The 19343-nt window shown below is 35.7% G+C and overlaps 1 protein-coding gene and 1 long non-coding RNA gene across 3 annotated transcripts in view; one reads left to right on the top strand and one right to left on the bottom strand.

The window, feature by feature from the left end:
* Positions 1 to 19343, bottom strand: part of LOC148651413 (ubiquitin-conjugating enzyme E2 E2) — a 142766-nt gene that overhangs the window by 50073 nt on the left and 73350 nt on the right. The gene's annotated exons all lie outside the window — the stretch shown is intronic.
* The window catches only part of LOC148651414 (uncharacterized), a 44816-nt gene continuing 37493 nt past the window's right edge, over positions 12021 to 19343 (top strand). The window contains exon 1 of the long non-coding RNA XR_015925534.1: positions 12021 to 12417. This is a non-coding gene — a long non-coding RNA (uncharacterized LOC148651414). The remainder of the gene's footprint in view (positions 12418 to 19343) is intronic.

The following is a 19343-nucleotide window of genomic DNA, read 5'->3' as shown; positions in this document are numbered from 1 at the left end:
CTACAGTATAGTTCCCTCTCCCAGGAAGAACAAAGAAATGTTACATACAGCCATCCCCTCAGGCTGTGATGAACTTCAAAATCTTATATACTGTACAGTACTGCTATAACTTAAAGAGACTTATATGAGAGGACAGTGGGAAATACTCACAAACGTGGTTCTATCTTTTGTTTTCATTTGAGTTTTCAAATGGCCGTCTCCTGTTCTATTTTTTAAGCTCTGTTTTGTAGTTTTGTTTTAATCTGAATTATTCAAACCACATTATGTCCAGACAAACACTTCCATGAAAAAAAGTATAAAAACAAGAGGAAGCCATTTGGTCCATCCGGCATGTTTGCTTTTTTCATTAACTGATCCAAAGATCTCCTCCAGCTGTTTCTTGAAGGAAGCCAGAGAATCAGCCTCCACAACAAGGCTTTGCAGCTTGTTTCCAATTTGCTTGTGTAAAGAAATGACTGTGAAGCAGTCCATAGGATTGTCTTTGTCAATAATTTGGAGGACTCTGAATGCTTGAATCAGGTTCCCTTGCAATCTCTTCTGCTCTAGGACAAAAAAAGTTTCAGCTTTTAGCCTGTCAGTGAAAGATTTTTTAAATCTTACATCTTTAAAGACCAGGACTGCACTAGGTTGCCATTGTCTTAACTGATTTACAGTGATAATATTCTTCTTGTATCTTGATGACCAAACTGTACACAGCATTCTAAATGTGGTCTTCATGTTCTATGCGTTGTACAGTTTTAAACATATAATTGCTTGATTTAATTTGTAAGCTTTTAGCTACAGTATAAATCATTGCATTTAGTTCATCTTTTTTATTGCTTCCCCACAATGTCTTTGAGTTGTTATAAAGATCACTGGCCAGCAAACGATAACTGAACCAATGTGGTAGGAGACATTAACCATCACAAATCCTAGTCTCAGTGCAAATTCAGCCGTGGAGCTGGAATATCTGCGCAGCAGAGGGAGCTGTTCGAAACCAAGCACACTTCATTGATGCTACCTGCTTTGCTACTGCAAACAAAAGGCAATCCCATTGTTTAAAACAAAAACAGATTATGTTGGATGGTAGCTGATATACACTAAAAAAAGATCCTCATTTATCTTTGGCTTCGACATGTTGTCATGTGTGTGCCACCTTGATACGTTTCTTTACCAAGCACTGACATAACTTGGTTTTCACTTGCCATTCACTCTGAATTCCACTGTCAAGTGTAAGTAAAAGTTAGCCTGCAGCTCTGTTTAAACGCCTTAGAGGAAATGTCATATTCCAGAGCCATTCTTAAGGCATTATTTCTTGACATTAACATTTAAAGAAAGAATGTTACTTTTTAACTTATAAATGAGTATGTGCATTGAAGAATTGACACTATTACAAAATATACATACTGTTGCATACTTCTGTAAAATTCAGATGGATAATCTGAATCAACCTTGTGTAAAAATACTCATTCACAAATATAAATTGACTAACATGGGTAATGTTTTTACCTGAATTCTAACCTAGATTGTTATTAATTATTCATTGACATAGATTCCAAATATTAAGAGTTGTCTGCTCAAATAGTGTGTTGTACAATTGAAAACAGTTGATTGAACTTGTTAATAGCCTGGGTAATGGCCTGGTAATAACATATACAGACCTTCATTTTCAATAATGTTTGGTACTTACACAAAATACATTTTTAAATATTTTCTGGAAGCAAGCATATGGAAAATACTGTAGGTCTTATTATTGTAAAATTCTGAAACAAAATGTTTTTAAACATTAAGCAATTTCAGAAACATCCTTTTTTATCAGTAAAGAAACTGCTTTTTTTACCAGTACACATTTTACAATGAAATATTAGACCTGTTATATAGTTTCTGTTTCAGTCTAGATATGGAGGATTTTATCATAAACAAAGGGCTAAACTAACAATCATTTTTTAAGAACATATGCCTAAAAACTCCTACACCTCCACAGTTTTATTTTATGTTGTTACCCTTTTCCTTCTAAGCTAATTGATGAATATTTTGGAAGACAGTAGTGGAATGAAGAAGCAAATATTGTCCTCCCATGGAGAAGAACAAATTTGAACCTGAATGCAATGCAGTCTTTTTCAGTTATGGGCATACACAGCTGTATATAAACAGTGATTTGAAATGCTAATTGTATTAATGATTCATATATAGCTGAACAATAAGAATGAATGATCTGCATTCTTCAGAGCCTGATACTCTCAATTGAATTGACACATTTGTGCCAAGGAACAGTTAATTAAAAATGAAAACATGTTAGAAGAACTTTATTGTGCAGGTTTTATTGTGTAGCATGAGAGAAACTTTTTCCCTTTAAAAACACTTGTAAATAAACACATCTTTATGCAGTATGTGTATGAACTGTATTTCTCCACTGAGTGAATCTGTCGCTCTGTGAGGCCTAGAAAGCAGAGCATAAATTATTAAGGACATTTACTTGCTTGTAAATTAAGATTTTTTTGGCATTCTGTAACTGAAATTGTGTGAACTGCAGTTTATCATGACAGAGAATTACTGGCTAGAGTCATTAACAGGAATTTGAATATTCTCCTAGTGATATGACTGGTGAGTAATTTGCAAAAATAATTTGGAAAAATCATTTGCTATGCTTTTGGCGTCACTGTGTGTGTAATAAGGCTTTTTTTTAACTATAATTAACTGTAGCACAGCAATTTGTGCAGGTTCTCTCATCCTCCAAAAAGCTCCCCATTACAACTGTTCCGCTAGATTTATTAATGAGATCATTACCTTCCATCCTATTAAGGAGGTCAAAGGAAAAAAAAAAGAGAATACAGAGACTAAAGAGCATATTTTCTCTTGTTTATGGCTAGCAGCTCTGAACTCTCAGTCTCTTTACCAGAGAATTTGATTGCTCTTTAAGCTATTTGAATGGGGAGTTTACAAACAATCAGTCTACTCTGCCAATGGAGGAAATTTTGAGAACTGCCCTGGTCCTCTTTCATGTTTTCCCTTTATAACTGGCTGCCTGCCCTCTTTTAGCTTCCCACTGGAAAACGGAAACTGTGCTCTACAGGGATGGATGGCTTTGGTATTAATGACAGTGCAAAGTTCCCAAACAGTAGGCAACGGATGAGGGTAATAAACATGGAAGCCATTTACTCTTTAATTACTTGCAGGATATAAAATATGGGACTTTGCCAAAAAGAATATGCATTGTATATGGCTCTTGTTTTGAATTCCTGCCTCGCAAGACAATGATACTTGGCAGCTGGCCCCATGCATGTACCCTTCATCCAATTAAAAATCTCCTCCGAGGGAGTGCATCCCTTGACATTTTCATTGCTCACTATCTATGGAAATTCCTTTCATCGTGCACCTCACAATAGCTTCCATAAACAGTCTGCCAGCGTGAATGTGTGGTATCCCCCAGCTCTCCCTTGTGGCTGTGGGTCAATACCGTAGATATGATGCCTCATGTCAACTGTCTAGATTAAATTTCTTGCTTCTTAATGTCCTTTGTGGGTTGAGTCTTACGGGAATTGTTTTTTAATAACTGTGTGAAGCCTTGAAGAAACACTGCAAGTAAACAGAGAGTAATTGAGGTTGTCCGTCTGTGAGAGATGGAAACAAGTGAAGAACGAGCAGAACAATGTTTCCAGGCTTTTAGGCAAAATCAGGAATTACTTACAAGTAATTTCAATCAACAAAGAAAGGCAGAAGAAAAGATTATTAGAGTTTTAGATGGATCCTATTTTGAGAAAAGTTTTATAAATCCCTGTTTAAACTAAAAACCCATCATACATTCATAAAATCATACTGAATTTATCAGAGACAGTACTGATCATTTTTAAATTACAGTGTTAATGAAGATCAATTTCATAGACACTTAGGGTGATGTTAAATCTATTTTATTGTTTAATATTTAATAATCATCCTGCTGTGTTACATATTGAGCAATTTTAAAAATGAAAACCACTGATAACAATGTTCTATGGTTTCATGAAACATTATCAAATACTATATACCCTCAGTTCCTCTGAGCTTATTTTGTAGTGCAATCACAGCATTGCTGAGAAAGGACTTCTTTAAAGCCAACGTCCTCATTGCCCAAAATCCCTCTACACAAGCTGGTAGTTAAGATCTGCCTCTTACTGCATATTAAAAATTTAATAATTTATAAAGCCTACATTTCCCCATTTAATCCGCTCATTTATTATTTCTGGCATCACAGTTTTGAAATAGCATGTGACACACCCTATATAGAATTTGGAAAACAAGAATGGGCACACCCTACATGCACAGAACAGGGTTAGCTACATTTGTTGACTCTTCCAATTCACTAGAGCTTATTTTATTTAATCACTTAGTTCCCCAAGCACTATTTGATAAGTGTGACAAATAACCACAGCTTCTCATGTCCTCTGCTAGTGGACCCCTCTCCTGGTAGCTAATTCATGTGTATCATTAATCAACATGAATATGTCATTTAAGTTCCAGAAGATAAGCTCAAAGCTCAAAGAGTATGATTCAAGTTTCAACTATTAAAACAACATTTGATAAGAAAGGATAAGAAGTTTAATAAAGTGTTGGAATCACTAATCAATCCCTAACAACAACATACCATAAAATGGAAGCACCTTGGTAAATGAGGGACACCAAGTATATTTAGAGCTACACTCTTCCCTAAGGTAAGGTCTGTACTTAATGGTACTGAGTGATCATCATCACCCAGTGTTGCTGCTGGGAAGGGTGTCTTTCAGGATGACTATGCCCCCCATTCACAGAGTATGTTTCGTTGCCCAAAAGTTTGATAAGCTTTTCCATATGTCGTAGCCTTCTCAAGCACCAGATCTGAACCCAGAGGAAAATTTATGAGATATTCTGGAATGACTTCTGAGGCAGCATTTTCCACCTCCATCGACCAGATTTCAAAATTCAACCTGCACGTGGAGGACCACCATCCTGTTAAGCTCCCTTATGTTTTTTTCCCTTCTTTGTCCATTACATTAATGGACATTAATGGGGTGAAAAGGATCTAAAACAAAGGTACAAAAATCTCACTGCTACTATTATCTTTGCTCAAGCTTACAGTTTTTGTTTTTACACAGCCCTGTACCAGTAGTTTATTACAGACTGGAGGACAGAATCATCCCTCTCCACTAACAGCAGTTTATGCTTGCCAGTGACCTGAAGGCTTGGGTGGGTCATTGTGGTGCTGAGAGCAGAGAGAGTGCTGGCCAACTAATCCCACTCTACCCTGGATTATGCTCAGTCAACAGTGCACTGCTACTTGGGAAATCCTGCTCTCATTCGGCTAGTAAAATGACACAGGCTTGAACCCTCCTGTATAAGTAACTTGGCTAGTTGAGCCACATAGGAAGCCCCTAATGATTAGAGTTTGTTTGTTCACAGGTTGCAATCTGATGTTAAAATGCTGTAAATTTAAGTAGTCTGCACTGAGAACTGAACTGATGTGCCCAGCCAACATCTTTAGTTGTTTAGTGAACACTGTCAAAACATGTAGTCGAAAGGAAGACCTTCAAATCACATTTCTACCATTACAGCAAAAAAATAACTTTATTTTTTCAGAGAAAGTAGTACAATACTTGAATTTGTAAAAGAAAAAGGGCAGGTCAGGGAAGGATACCACCATTCAAACACAGATAATGTGTGTGGCCAATCGAGTTTAAATTTAAACAGCCATAATAAAACCACACGGAAGGAAATATGTATGCTACAATTTACGCATATTGCTCCATGAAATATATTTTCTCCTCTTAAAGCAGGAAGAGAAGGAATTCATTTTAATTAATTACACCTGTTAGAAGGAAGTGTGTGTTAAAACGAATGGGGAAAAACATCAGAAAGTCTGTGGCAAAAAGAGGAAAACAGAAAGGAACCCAAACAGTCAAATATGTTCCTAAATTCCACACATTAACAGAAAGCCCATATATTATCAAGTGCAAATTCATTTAAATAATAAGGCATTCCAGAAATATTTGGATAAATCTAAGATACAAACCCATAAATGAAACACTTTTTTGTTTGCAAAAGTTGGATAATAAAGCTGTTTAGGTGAGAAGTATAAGGTGGAGGCTGAAATTTAAACTAATTTTACTCATACCTAAAGGTGTTCAGTCACGAGACTTGGGCTTTCATGTTTTTTTAATTCAGGATATATAAATAATACACTTGACAAAATGGTATCCAAATAACAAACATACACAATGTAAACTTCTAACCTAGTTTTCTAATGAATGGCATGCTCTGTAATGGTTTACACAGGCAAAAGATATGTGTGGCAAATTACAGTACATTACGCAGGTGTTGTACTCTGTGTTTTCAATTTAGTGAAGAGAATAACAGATGGCCAGGAAAGTACTGTTTAATTTAATAAACATGTACCAACTGCTCACTGCTTATAAACCTTAGTTGTGCAGGTTCATCTTTAGAATATCCTTATACCCTCTAGTACTATAAATGGCAAAATGTAGCCTAGCACTTAAAAAGATATGAACCTCTTATCTATAAACACAACAATATATTACATTTGTAACTATGAGGTAAAATTCACTCATTCTCAGGAATTATTTATTTTTTAATGGAAACATACTTTTTGAGCGTGTTATTAATATATACACTTACAGTATATATATACTTATATATAGTATCTTAATATACATACATACAGTATATAGCATGATAAGGAACAGGTAACGGGTTTATTCCATGCTAAAAAGAACAGAAAGGAAACACAACGTTTCGTTCCTTTGCAGCCTACGCATGCCGACGCAGCTACCTACTTGAACTACAGTATATAGCATGATGATGTATGTGTACTACACTATCCAGCCATCCATTTTCTAATTGCGTCTTCCAGTTCAGTCTCTCATTTAAAAAAAAAACATTTGAATATCCAGAGCAGCAATTACCCAAGACACCAGGTCTAACACCCCTACTCTAGAAAATAGTGTCAGTAACAATATATTTAATGATTACATAGTCAGACCTAGTTTTATGTCTCACTTAAATGACAGCATATGCTTTAGAACAATGTTCCCTCTTTCCATACTTAGGAATTGGTCTGTTTTATACAACAGAATCACTGAAAATGCCTAAAACAAACTGAACAGATTTGCTTTATCTGATGAGATGAAATATACTGAAATAAAAAAAATAAGTGTGGTAACAACTAGCAGTAGTGTATAAAAATAGTGTAAAGCACAAAAACAAAACAAAAACAGAAGCTTGCAAGCAGCACATAAATGTCATTAACAGTTCAGTGAAAGAAAATGTCCAGTGTGTTTGCTGTAAAGTTTAGTCATCGTGAGTGGATTTACTCATTCTTTCGTTGATGGCATCTTGTATTTTGTGTAAATTTGGAAATTAAATTTCTTTCAAACACATTATACTTTCATTGATTTTTTTTACAACGTGTTTGAATGTCAGCTTTGGAAATATATGCATCAAAGCCTAGAACAAAGTCTAAGAGGAGGGTGCCATACCTTTTGAGCACTTCTTTAATTTGGGCAAAAATAGCACAGTATTTTAGACACACCAAAGAAAGAAGTTCAATAACGGCCTAAACAAGCAGGCAGATCAACTAAGTCAGTCATCAATTAGCACTGGAAATGGAGAATTCAGCCAGAATGAAAAACAGCACGATCCTATTCCTCCGGGACCAGAACTGGGAACCACTGATCCAGAGAACTGGTTAATGGATAAAAAATGGAGAATATAGTTAAGGGGTAAATAGTCTAATTGGGCTGTCAATTAGACGAGTAGCACTCAGACATCTATTAGGATCACTGTTTATCCTAATTTATACCAATAGTCTTGATTGTGGTAAAGTTAGCAAACTAGCCTAGTTTGCAGATGATGACAAACTAGATGACAAGTTGAAGCATCAGCAAAAAATGTTCAACTAGACAGACAAATTTTAAGTGTGGGCAAATAACTGAATGATGAAATTTAATGTAGACAAACACAGTGTTATATATGCAGGCAGCAAAAGCAAACTGCAGTTGTATTACGTGTTGGGAAGCACTTAGCTTGAAGAAGCTATTATATCATAAAAAACGTAGAAATTGATGCATTATTTTCTTCCTCTAGACAATGTTGGGAAGCAAAAAAAAGCAAACAATGTTGGAATATACAGTGAAAAGTGTAAAAATGAAATAAAAGTGTGTTATGTTAAAATTGCAAAATTTACTTATTAAGCTCATATATTATATTATAGTTACTTATTTACTTATTTAAACATTGTGTGCAATTTTGCAGCAGTGTTACTACTACAGAATCAGTCCAGAGAAGAACCAGGTATATTCCTTGGCTTAATGGAATTGTTATTCTCTGGCAAATAAAAGATTCGGAACTTTTTAGTCTTGAACTGAGAAAACTATTAAGGAACCTGATCCAAATATTCAAAATTCTAAAATACAAAACAGACATCTACAAAATCACAATGAAAAAATGAACCAAAGCATTGTATGGGGAAGTACAGTGAAACTGAGAACACGTGATATGGTTTGATGCACCAAAGGCCTGGAACAAGCTACTTCTCACAACTGTTACCCTGGCTTCTTAAAAGCTGGATTAATCTTCTGATCAATTATCTACTAGTAATAAATGAGGAAAGGCCTCCTCTCATCTGCATTCCGTCTTATGTTCTAACATCTGTGCTATGATTTAAGTCATAGCACTGAATATCCACTTATCCAAAGTTAAAAGACAGGAGCTAAAATTGTAATTGATTATGCTCCCTTTTCAAAAGAAATTTAGAAATGCAGAAAGATTTCACCTTCTTTAGGTCATGAGAGCTTCTGAAGAATTTTGTACTTTTGTTTACAGGGCATACAATATGTTTTCCTTCAGGAAGCCCTGGCCAACACCGGCTTCACATTTCATCGCTCATTTTTTTTAAACATCCACAAAATGAAGTATAAGCATGACCACTGGGGATTGTACCATCACAACTAGATGTACTCATATTTTGTTTCGGATGAACACCATCATCATCCCAGAGGCAATCGCATTGAGACAAGATCTAATATCTGGAGGAAACAAAATGAATTATAATTATTTATTACATTTAGTTGGCTTACTCCAGGCGTCCAGGTGGATGCTGCACATTGGCGGTGGTGGAGGGGATCCCAATTATCTGTAAAGCGCTATGAGTGGAGTGTCCAGAAAAGTGCTATATACAGTGCCTTGCGAAAGTATTCGGCCCCCTTGAACTTTTCAACCTTTTGCCACATTTCAGGCTTCAAACATAAAGATATAAATTTTTTATTTTATGTGAAGAATCACCAACAAGTGGGACACAATTGTGAAGTGGAACGAAATCTATTGGATTTTTGAAACTTTTTTAACTAATAAAAAAATGAAAAGTGGGGCGTGCAAAATTATTCGGCCCCCTTGCGTTAATACTTTGTAGAGCCACCTTTTGCTGCGATTACAGCTGCAAGTCGCTTGGGGTATGTCTCTATCAGTTTTGCACATCGAGAGACTGAAATTCTTGCCCATTCTTCCTTGCAAAACAGCTCGAGCTCAGTGAGGTTGGATGGAGAGCGTTTGTGAACAGCAGTTTTCAGCTCTTTCCACAGATTCTCGATTGGATTCAGGTCTGGACTTTGACTTGGCCATTCAAACACCTGGATACGTTTATTTGTGAACCATTCCTTTGTAGATTTTGCTGTATGTTTGGGATCATTGTCTTGTTGGAAGATAAATCTCCGTCCCAGTTTCAGGTCTTTTGCAGACTCCAACAGGTTTTCATCCAGAATGGTCCTGTATTTGGCTGCATCCATCTTCCCCTCAATTTTAACCATCTTCCCTGTCCCTGCTGAAGAAAAGCAGGCCCAAACCATGATGCTGCCACCACCATGTTTGACAGTGGGGATGGTGTGTTGAGGGTGATGAGCTGTGTTGCTTTTACGCCAAACATATCGTTTTGCATTGTGGCCAAAAAGTTCGATTTTGGTTTCATCTGACCAGAGCACCTTCTTCCACATGTTTGGGGTGTCTCCCAGGTGGCTTGTGGCAAACTTTAGACGAGACTTTTTATGGATATCTTTGAGAAATGGCTTTCTTCTTGCCACTCTTCCATAAAGGCCAGATTTGTGCAGTGTAAGACTGATTGTTGTCCTATGGACAGACTCTCCCACCTCAGCTGTAGTTCTCTGCAGTTCATCCAGAGTGATCATGGGCCTCTTGGCTGCATCTCTGATCAGTCTTCTCCTTGTCTGAGCTGAAAGTTTAGAGGGACGGCCAGGTCTTGGTAGATTTGCAGTGGTCTGATACTCCTTCCATTTCGAGATGATCGCTTGCACAGTGCTCCCTGGGATGTTTGAAGCTTGGGAAATCTTTTTGTATCCAAATCCGGCTTTAAACTTCTCCACAACAGTATTACGGACCTGCCTGGTGTGTTCCTTGGTCTTCATGATGCTCTCTGCGCTTTCAACAGAACCTTGAGACTATCACAGAGCAGGTGCATTTATACAGAGACTTGATTACACACAGGTGGATTCTATTTATCACCATCAGTCATTTAGGACAACATTGGATCATTCAGAGATCCTCGCTGAACTTCTGGAGTGAGTTTGCTGCACTGAAAGTAAAGGGGCCGAATAATTTTGCACGCCCCACTTTTCATTTTTTTATTAGTTAAAAAAGTTTCAAAAATCCAATAGATTTCGTTCCACTTCACAATTGTGTCCCACTTGTTGGTGATTCTTCACATAAAATAAAAAATTTATATCTTTATGTTTGAAGCCTGAAATGTGGCAAAAGGTTGAAAAGTTCAAGGGGGCCGAATACTTTCGCAAGGCACTGTAAGTGTAAGCAATTATTATTATTATTAAGATAATCTCCACAAATAAGAGGTTTAAGGAAAAACTCCATATAACAAATATAAACATTATTTTCCACATTATAAGCTGAACAAACTGATGAGCAGTACTTAATCCCCAATGATTATTAGCCCAAAAATGCTGGGTCCTTGGGCAAATAAGCCCCTCATTTGCATCCTCGTTCTTACTTCACTTGAGAAAATCACTATGTTTTCCCTTCTAGCTTACAATAAATAAAAACTAATACCTTCCATAATGCATTAATGAAAACTCACTCCATTACATAATGAAATGTATTCGAAAAATCCATTCCCTAAAAATATAATTCAAACACTGCATAAGCATTATGTATTATACTTATTATTCATTTATAATATATATATTCTAGAATATGAATACCTGCTGGAAAAGTAATCTAAATAAGACTACTGCTCTGAATACTTCACCACTAGCATGAACTGTTATGGCAGATATTTTGTACAAATCAAGAACACAACAGAATAGAGATCAATATTGCAAATTACATGTTAATTCAACTGTATCTTAATCTGCAGAGTTTTAGTTCAAATCCTTTTTTATTTTACTGACACAGAGAAGCAAAACATAATCTTACTACGGTAATAACATAAGCAAATAAGCAAAGCACGCTTTTGACACAGGTTATCAACATATGGTAGAAATTAAATACAGGACCCACTTTATATTTTGAACAATAAGTTATGACGTTTTACTTGTAGCTCATACGTTTTCACATTATACTTGCAAATTATATGGTGCGTTTGTGTATGGGGAAATAACGTATGGGACTTTAAAATGAAAATATTTTTATGAAGTTCTCATCTCATTTACCTGTAAAGCGCTTTGAGTGGAGTGTCCAGAAAAGCGCTATATAAGTGTGAGCAATTATTATTATTATTATAGTTTAGGTGGGTAGCTGCGTCATGTGTAGGTTGCAAAGGAACAAGTAATAGGTTTATTCCATGCTGAAAAAAAGAAGAAAGAAAACACAACGTTTCGGCCATGGAGCCTTCTTCAAGAACGGCCGAAAACGTTGCGTTTTCTTTCTTCTTTTTTTCAGCATGGAACAAACCTATGACTTGTTCCATTATAATTATTATTATTATCGCGAAAAAACCCCAGAAAGAATACATTTGTGCCCAGAAAGAATAAAGAAAACCCTGCGGAGCCAAGATTATTCCTCCCTTTTCATACTTAGAGCTCTGACACTGCAGCTGACAAGACCTAACAAGCAAGTTCCAATAAGTCAGCTTCCTGCAGAGTGTTGTAATTCTGTTTTGATCATTTTCAGAACACCTTTTAAAGCCTAGAAGCAACAGCTTTGGAGACACTAATGATGTCAAACTGGAGGACAGCAATAATTATCCAAAATCCCTAACACTTTCTTATTTGTCCTTGAAGTAAGGTCTCATAGTAGATTTTGAGGCAGAAAAGTACTTGGTTCAATGATTTGTGCAAACATTAAATCATCTGTTGACTCCAACTTCACTGAACTAAGCTTCTTAAGATACGCAGGGCTGCGCAGAGAATGCACTGGAAAACATCTGCAGCTGGAAGCACTTAAATCAAGGTAATTGCTTTTTTTAAAAAATCACTTTTCATTCGGCACTTTATGCTTTAAAGATTTTAAAGGTTTCGTTTAAGGTTTCTTTTGTGCATTTACAATTAAAACTGTAAACATTTTGTTTGTTTTTCTAGGTGAATTTGGTCTTTGACAGGTGTGAAAAGTTTTTTTTTATTTTTACAGCTGTAAACCCAAAGCAAACATGAAGCTAGACCAACTCCGACAAAGTTTGCTCCTTTCAAGAAAAAGAGCAATCCGTTTTTTTGCATGCATTACTCATCTGTTACACTCTATGTGTTTATTGCCTCAGCCTTTGTAGATAAACAATTGTGATTTGCAGTTGAGGACTGACAATGTTCCCGGGGATGTGAAAATCCACATATGCAGCAGTTTTCTCGAGCTCATAAAAATGGTTAGTCTGGAGTTGAGGAAAAGGTACAGTAGTTTCCGCTGTTGCAATAAGCTGGTCCACTACAGTGGTCTGCTGTCAAAGTTCTAATAAGAGTGAATTAACTGCATAACTCTCAGGTATGTGTGGGAGTTTCTTTCAATAGTCACTCGTGCTATAAATAATCCAAATCCACCACCATTAAAAATGGAATTGGTAGTGCATTTATTTTAATCATTTTTCCTGCTTTATTTTAACATCACCATTGAAACTCTATAGTCTTATAGAGTCGATCTATGATCCTTTCAGCTAATCTCTGTTTATCGCCATTTTGCAGGTTTGTTTTGTTATTAGAGAGAGGGAGCTGTGTATCTTCAGTAAACCAGTGCGTCACATCAGGCCTGACCGTTCCCTGATATTCCCAGCAAAACACTCAAATAAACCACTGTTATTAGGGCAGTTTGCAAACATGAAAATGTCAGAAAATGAAAATGTAGCTTTCAGTTTTTGATATGGGGTGTTAAAGGCCTTTTTCAAAATCTGAATTGTGTGAGAACTAAGCATATCTCCAGTTTTCCCAAGCCTTATCATTGATGCTGATCCTGATAAGTGCTGATAACTCAGACAAAATTGCAGATGATGAGCCCTTGGGAAGACTTCTGTAGCACAGATGTTCATGACTTCCCTTATAAGAACAACATTTTGGATCTACTGTGAGATACTTGACATTTTTCTTTAAACAGAACGTGCAGGCTACATAGTTCCCTTCGTAAATTTCTATTGGAAAAAACAGTCTGGAGAAAACAATCGAATGAATCTCCCTTAAAGTCTGTGTGTGTATGCTTTTATTATTTTTTGTTATTAATGAGAGGGAATGGGTTACATATTTGTAGATAATGTGTCTAGACCATGGATTTTAAGACACATTCCTAACAAAAGCAAAATCCACTACATGATATTGATAATTTGTATTTTCCAGGGAAACCAGGCAATTGAAGCTGCCATAACGCATTTATTAGACAAAACAAGTCCTGTCACACATTAAAGACTATAATTAGACACAATAGCATGAACTACTGACCAAACACAGGCCGGAAAGACTGATTTTCAATCAATCAAGGTACTTTAATTAAACAATTCAAATAAAAAATATCAATGGCTCATTATTTTGACAAAATGATCCTTACATCTGCTGATAGAAACTGGTCAGAAAAGTAATTTTTGTCATTCCTATAGAGAACAGATTTATAAGTAAAAGGTTTAGCCAAGGGTCCGCTGGCACTGTGTGCAGGAAACTCTTTTTTTGTACACAAATACTGAAATAAAAGCCCATTTTCATTCCTGGTCATTTTTGATTCTGTTGTTCAAAATGCCACTCTTTCCAAAGTTTGCCTAAGCTTTAATTCTTAATGCTATTGATATTGAATACTTTATTTAGGGTTAGCTCCTGAGCTGTGTGTAATACTGCAGATTCAATGCGAGTAGCATTAAGCAGAGCTACAATGAAACCGTGTTTGGAGACTTCACTGCTAAATTACTGTTGAGACTTACATTATCAGATGGAAAAAAATGAATGAGTTGATTCCTTTAATTCAGACTGAATTGTCACTTGGTTGCTAAGCTTTGTGCTATTGTATCAACATTGTCTTTTTCATGGCTTAGAACTGTAATAACCACAACAAAACTCTCTAGATTTTTCATCTTGGACATGAAAGATGAACATTTCAATTTCTGTAAACAATTCTGGCAACCCGGTTAGTATGAGTTTAGTAAACATCACTGAATTTTAAAAGGCTTTAATGGGGTTTCTCAAAGTAAAACAATGTATCATTTTATATATTTATTTTCACATTTTCACATTTATGGTCTGTCTTATTCATAAGAATGAAATAGTGACTGTCTGATGTGGTAGACATCTAGGAACAAATAATGGCAACATTAAGCAGTACTACTTTCCCTTCCTCATTATGACAGCTCATTTCAACAATAATATTATTATCTGTAATTATTATGTTCCCTAACATTCAAATAGAGATATTATTATTCTGGAGAATGCATCCATTGTGGTATATAGCTGATAAAAGAGTATACATTCTTTACTGATTTAATGCTTCTGGAATCTGGTTCAGTTATGCAATGAATAGCTCTGGTGGAGTGAAAGACAGATGGCCTTGGGGCTCTCCAACAGCAGACCTGGCCACTGCTGGTGTATAGTACTGAGCTCCTAATTAAGAGCTTCAATTAGAAAGCTAGTTCTTCTTTTTACCATCAGAATCTGCAGTGGTGAGCATCTCCCAAGTGACTCGGCCAGTAAAGACACTCGCTCGGTGCACAGGTGAATTTGATCCAGGGTCACATCACTAACTAGGATTCCCCCAAAATGATATTTAGCCAGGGTCTCACAGTGTTACTACAACTGGGATTTTCTAGGTGCGCTGCTGGCTTTGAGGGATTGGACCAAGTAACTCTAATGCTATTACTCCAATGGGCGAAATCTCTCCAAGTTAAACACTATGGAGCTTGCCACGCAGCAAATGCAAATGTCTCTGCAGAAGAGCGTGTTAGAGGAGCATGTCTATATATGTTTTTCCCTTTGCAGGTACAGGGGTTATTGCCCGTGGACCAACTCTTTAAAAACAATCAGGCATTCCAAATTGGCTTGGAATACAGCAACAGACTATTTGAAATGAAAAAGAAATAAATGAGATATGAAGTAGATATCTAAGGTTTCGGAACAAGATTACATTTTCAATACATGCTTTGAGTGTAAAATATTTACTGTTATTAGTTATATATTTTGGAAATGATCAATTAAGTGTTCTTAACATGATGTAAAATGCACAATTTGCACATTACATAATTAAAGTAATTTAGCTTGACATATACAGACAAACAAATAGTCCCCCTTAGGATATGTTTTGTTTTTAAAGCTAAGTGAGAGAGATTTCCCTGTTGTACACAGAATCACATTACTAGAACTAGCCACCCATTGCAGAGAGATATTTATGACTTTAAACTGAAGCCCCTTGATGGCCTTTTTAGACAAACAACATTATAAGAAAAAGGAAAAAAAAACTGCTTTTGTCTAGCTTAATACATTCTGGAACTAACTTACCTTTTATTAATACAACACAATTAAAAGCATGTTCAAATGACAATAACACTTTCACAAATATTCACATTATCTCATTTCCTCCTGGCACTTCCTTTGAATTACATAATCATTCACTACGAAACACATATTATTTCTGCAGAAATGTTAGTGCAGACAACTCCAGTGATCAGCCATTTACATCAGGAATTTAATGACTCCAAGATCTGAGTTCTCAAGTGTAGGAGCAATTAAACTTTTGCTGCCTCTACTCCATGACAGCTACTTACAATCTCCAATGTTTATTTTCTAAAAATTTTAATTAGCCCTTTTGTGATTTTTTTTTCTGCAGTCATCAGTAATCTGTATTCACTTTTATAGGAAAATGTTTTTTAAAATGTACCTGCTAAAGAAATGTTATTGCCCACAAACCAAGACAAAAAACTGGAAATATGCAATCATGTTTGTTTTCTGTTCCCCCCCAGAATTGTCAGCTTCTTAAACATCTGGAGTCATATATTTACAGTACTTCCTACATGTAAAACTGGTATATCCTAAAATGTAAACTATTTAAAAGTGTAAGATAGAATGTTACAATATACCGAATAATTAACTACCCGTGGCTAATTCGGGTTTCTAAGTTTGCTCTCAGACTGATCTAATTTTGGTCGTGTAATAAAAATAATAAAAAAAAACAATTAAACAGAACAACTTGTTTTGTATGAGGGCTCATTTGTTTCATTTTGTGCCTTAATTTTAAATTCTGTTTTTTATTTCTTTTTTTTTTTACTTGAATGGTAACCATGGCAGTTGAATGAAAACAGTAAACTGCCTTCATCTGTTACCTCTATGCTTTAGATGTTATATTAGCAGGCTCTTGAACACTTATGGACGTTAACTTTTTATTTATTAATAAAACAACATCCTGACTTGTATTAAACTAAAAACCTTAAGAACTGCTTAGACCCCTGTGCACAATCTGTTATCGAAGATAAAATGAAATATGTTGATGGTAAAACAGCTAATTTAACCTGCAGCACAGATACCATACACAGGACTGTTCTTACTCTTCATAAATCTAAATCCCTTAGAGCTTCTCTGACTACCAGACAGGCTTTGCATTCTCATTCCACACACTACAGTTCTGTGTCCTTGTGGCCTTTGTTAGCAGAGTGTGTCGAATAAAGTGCCAATTGTGGTTGTGGTTACAAGCCCTAACCACTAGGGACTGGTCAGGATATAATGTCAATTGGGTTTTAAGCAGACAGACAGCAGAACAACTTGGTGGAAGCATATTTATGGTACAGTATAATGCAGCAGTTTGTGGTCTTTCAATAAGAAAATTAATGTTTCTCTCCACATCTTATTTTAGGTTTTAAATATTTTTTTTATTAAAATGTTTTTTGATAAGAATATGGGTATGCATGTTTTCAAAGTGAGTTGCAAGTTAAGTTGTAGCGAGTTGCAAATGTTGCAACTAAGACCTACATGTACTGCCGATGGACAGCTAGATCTTTGCATTTTTCTTTAACACTACATGCAAAACGTTTCTATGCTAAATGATTTTAAGGCTTAATGGTCATTCTCAACAGATTGCGATGTAGGAGGCTTTTACACTAAATCATGCACAGAAAAGATCACACTGTGAAATTTTATTATAGAACGGATGCACCCAAAGAAAGTAAACTTGGAATTAAAAAAAAAAATCTGAAGTTCATTGGAAGTACATACAGTACATGTATACAATTATTTAGTTACATTATTTAATTATGCACATTATAATAAATTATTAAGAAATTAAAACATAATAATGAAAGTTTAACTTATCCTCCTCATCTGAAGTCATTTTTATCCCAGTGCTATAAGAAGGTCTCAGAAAGAACTTCTCTAGAACTGAGAAAACTGGAAGAAATCCCGAGTCATCAGTCTGCATAACAACAATGACAAAGCAGGAGATTGTCATCAATATAGTACCATGTACGTTATGATATGTGATATACAGTATATATAAAATATGCAGCAGAAGACAACTCTTAAAACCACTGCACAGCTGAAAGGAATAAAAGATGGATCAATTTCTCTTTCAAAAGTAAAAGGACATTTGAGAGCTTCAGGGTTAACTGGGCACGATGCATTGCTGTGAAATTATACTTCTGCCAGATAAGAAAGGAAAAATGCTTGAAAGCACAAAACAACAACACACACAGAAATGTAGAAGAAAGTGTTACAGATGGATGAGTACAACTTTATGAATTCAACCCTGGAGTTTTTGGGTGCAGAACATTTGGCAGAAGAATGTGTTATCCCTACTGATTAGCATGGTGGTGTGGAAGCACTATGATGGATTGGGACTGGTTCGGAAGGACAAACGAGGGAAAAGACAACAAAGAGGCCAAAGACTTGAAACACTTCAGAATTATGGAGGCAACCAGGAAGAATGAATGTATAGCACAACAAGGTCTGGCCAACACACGTTTATGACCTGTCACCTATTGCTCTGCTGTAGGATTAGACAGACAGTACACAAAACAAGTAAATTCACACTAGCAAAACAGTGTTGGAATATACAGTATTTTCTTTTTTGAGGCAACTCTAAAGCAATGGAATATGTGAGAGGGACAGAGAGAATAGTTAGAATCATTAAAGCTATGAGTAAACGGTGGCTCATTTCATTTTAAACAGAAGTCACCACTATTTGAAGAACGTTCAGCACACTCTGAAATACATTAAGCAATTGAATGCCTGCTCTGTTACCAGATGTGATACATTGTTGAACTTGTACGTGCATTTGTGTTGTTTTTGAATTATCCTTGTGGTATATAAATGCCGATGATCAAATACTGAAATCAGATGAGTGTGAAAAAACATTGCTTTTGCTAGAGAGATCAAAACACACAAGCACAAGAACGCCAATACAGAGACCGTCAATAAGGTTGTTCCCTATCCAACATATGAAATGCAGTGTTAATATGATACTTGCACAGTAAAATAAAAAAAAACAGTTCCAACAAACACCTGTATCTTTTCCATAATTTTGTTCGTGAAAGGTATAAACTTCTTTCAGTTTGAGTTCATTCAGAAATAATCTTTAAACCATACAGAACGCAAGTCTTTGACAGCATTTTGGGATTTCGAATGTGATAAAGGAATTCCACAGTATTATTACATGCAAAAAAAGACAGCATTTTCTGTAAATTGCTCAGAAAACTACAGAATAGTATAGATTTAAAGTAACAATATATCTGTATATACAGGTTTGGCTTGCACAGCATTCATGCCATAACTGTAAAACACTAATGAGGAAACTTGATTTTTTATAAACTGAAATAAACAGAAAATCACATTAGTACAATATCTCAAAACATCTTCAAATTGAGTTCAAGAATATTCATAAAAAGACAGGGGGAAAAATAAATTATTCTCAGACTTTTCTTAAAATGTGTGACTAACTAC

Source organism: Lepisosteus platostomus, chromosome 12 (assembly GCF_059453375.1).
Source record: "Lepisosteus platostomus isolate fLepPlt1 chromosome 12, fLepPlt1.hap1, whole genome shotgun sequence".
Taxonomy (NCBI): domain Eukaryota; kingdom Metazoa; phylum Chordata; class Actinopteri; order Semionotiformes; family Lepisosteidae; genus Lepisosteus; species Lepisosteus platostomus.
The sequence above is the reverse complement of the archived record's forward strand: the minus strand, read 5'-3'. Positions and strand labels throughout refer to the sequence as shown.